Source organism: Coffea arabica, chromosome 11e (genome assembly GCF_036785885.1).
Source record: "Coffea arabica cultivar ET-39 chromosome 11e, Coffea Arabica ET-39 HiFi, whole genome shotgun sequence".
NCBI classification, from domain to species: Eukaryota; Viridiplantae; Streptophyta; class Magnoliopsida; order Gentianales; family Rubiaceae; genus Coffea; species Coffea arabica.
Window position 1 is genome coordinate 5,164,025 of NC_092331.1, and position 2,500 is coordinate 5,166,524.

Below are 2,500 nucleotides of genomic sequence, written 5' to 3' on the forward strand. Positions count from 1 at the left end.
TCACAAATATAGCCACCAATAGATGGCAATTTAGTGTGTATTTAACACACCTACACATGGGTGCTTGAAACAAATATAAAACAAATTTCCAAGATTGAATTGAACAAAAATAAAAACAATAAAAACAATAAAAAATAATAAAAATTTTCCAAGATTGAATTGAACAAAAATAAAAACAAAAAAAATAAAAAAAAATAAAAAATTTCCAAGATTGAATTGAACAAAAATAAAAACAAAAAAATAATAAAAAATAATAAAAAATACAAAAATATAGTTTAATTAAAAAAAAAAGCAATTTATGAATTTCAAAGACATACGGCGGTGGACATTAACGAGACTCAACATGTATGCTTAAAAAGATAAAAATAAGCGAAAACAAGGCTAGGCGGTGAGCCTTAGGCCGCATGACGGAGCATTGGCACGACACTACACCGACGACGTGAAAAACGCACGACGGTGCCCATCATGGCAAGGCGATAGGCCTTAGGCCGCACGACGGCCGTTGGCTTGCGTTGGCTAAGGCATGGGCACGACGCCACATCCACAGCAAGAAAAATGCACGACGGTGCCCCTCATGGCTAAGCGGTGCGCCTTAGGCCACACGACGACCGTTGCCTTGCGTTGGCTAAGGCAACGGCAAGAAAAACGCACGACAGTGCCCCTCATGGCTAGGTGGTAGGCCTTAGGCCACACGACGGCCATTGCCTTGCGTTGGCTAAGGCAAGGGCATGATGCCACACCGACGGCAAGAAAAACGCCCGACGGTGCCCCTCATGGCTAGGCGGTAGGCCTTAGGCCACACGACGGCCGTTGCCTTGCGTTGGCTAAGGCAAGGGCACAATGCCACACCGACGGCAAGATAAACGCACGACGGTGCCCCTCATGGCTAAGCGGTGGGCCTTAGGCCGCACGACGGCCGTTGCCCTGCGTTGGCTAAGGCATAGGCACGATGGCCACACCGACGGCAAGAAGAACGGCCGACGGTGCCCCTCATGGCTAGGCGGTTGCCCTTAGGCCGCACGATGGCCATTGCCCTGCGTTGGCTAAAGCACGGGCACGATGCTAGGCGTTTGGCCTTAGGCCGCACGACGGCCGTTGCCTAGCGTTGGCTAAGGCATGGGCACGATGCCACACCGACGGCAAATAAAACGCACGACGGTGCCCCTCATGGCTAGGCGGTGGGCCTTAGGCCGCACGACGGCCGTTGCCCTGCGTTGGCTAAGGCATGGGCACGGCGGCCACACCGACGGCAAGAAAAACGCACGACGGTGCCCCTCATGGCCAGGCGGTCGGCCATAGGCCGCATGACGGCCGTTGCCTTGCGTTGGCTAAGGCATGGGCACGATTCCACACCGATGGCAAGAAAAACACACGACGGTGCCCCTCGTGGCTAGGCGGTTGCCCTTAGGCCGCACGATGGCCATTGCCCTGCGTTGGCTAAAGCACGGGCACGATGCTAGGCGTTTGGCCTTAGGCCGCACGACGGCCGTTGCCTAGCGTTGGCTAAGGCATGGGCACGATGCCACACCGACGGCAAATAAAACGCACGACGGTGCCCCTCATGGCTAGGCGGTGGGCCTTAGGCCGCACGACGGCCGTTGCCCTGCATTGGCTTAAGCATGGGCACGACGGCCTCACCGATGGCAAGGAAAACGCACGACTGCCGTGGGGTTTTGTTCCCAAGGCAACGGGTAAACCTCTGTAGCCATGCTGGAAAAACGCACGACGGTGCCCCTCATGGCGGCCTTAGGCCGCATGACGGCCGTTGCCCGGCGTTGGCTAAGGCGTGGGCACGACGGCCACACCGACGACAAGAAAAATGCACGACGGTGCCCCTCACGGCTTGGCGGTGGGCCTTAGGACGGACGACGGCCGTTGCCTTGCATTGGCTAAGGCATGGGCACGACGGCCTCACCGACGGCAAGAAAAAAGCACAACTGCCGTGGGGTTTTGCTCCCAAGGCCACGGGTAAACCTCTGTAGCCATGCTGGGAAAATGCACGACGGTGCCCCTCACGGCTAGGAGGTGGGCAATAGGCCGCACGACGGCCGTTGCCCTGCGTTGGCCAAGGCGTGGGCACGACGGCCACACCGACGGCAAGGAAAATGCACTACGGTGCCCCTCATGGCTAGGCGGTTGGCCTTAGGCCGCACGATGGCCGTTGGCTTGCGTTGGTTAAGGCATCGGCACGATGGCTCACCGACGGCAAGAAAAACGCACGACGGTGCCCCTCATGGCTAGGCGGTTGACCTTAGGCCACACGACGGCCGTTGCCTTGCGTTGGCTAAGGCATGGGCACGACGCCACACCCACGGCAAGAAAAATGCACGACGGTGCCCCTCGTGGCTAGGCGGTTGGCCTTGGGCCGCATGACGGCCGTTGCCTTGTGTTGGCAAAGGCATGGCCACGATGCCACACCGATGGCAAGACAAACACACGACGGTGCCCCTCGTGGCTAGGCGGTGGGCCTTAGGCCGCACGACGGCCGTTGCTTGCATTG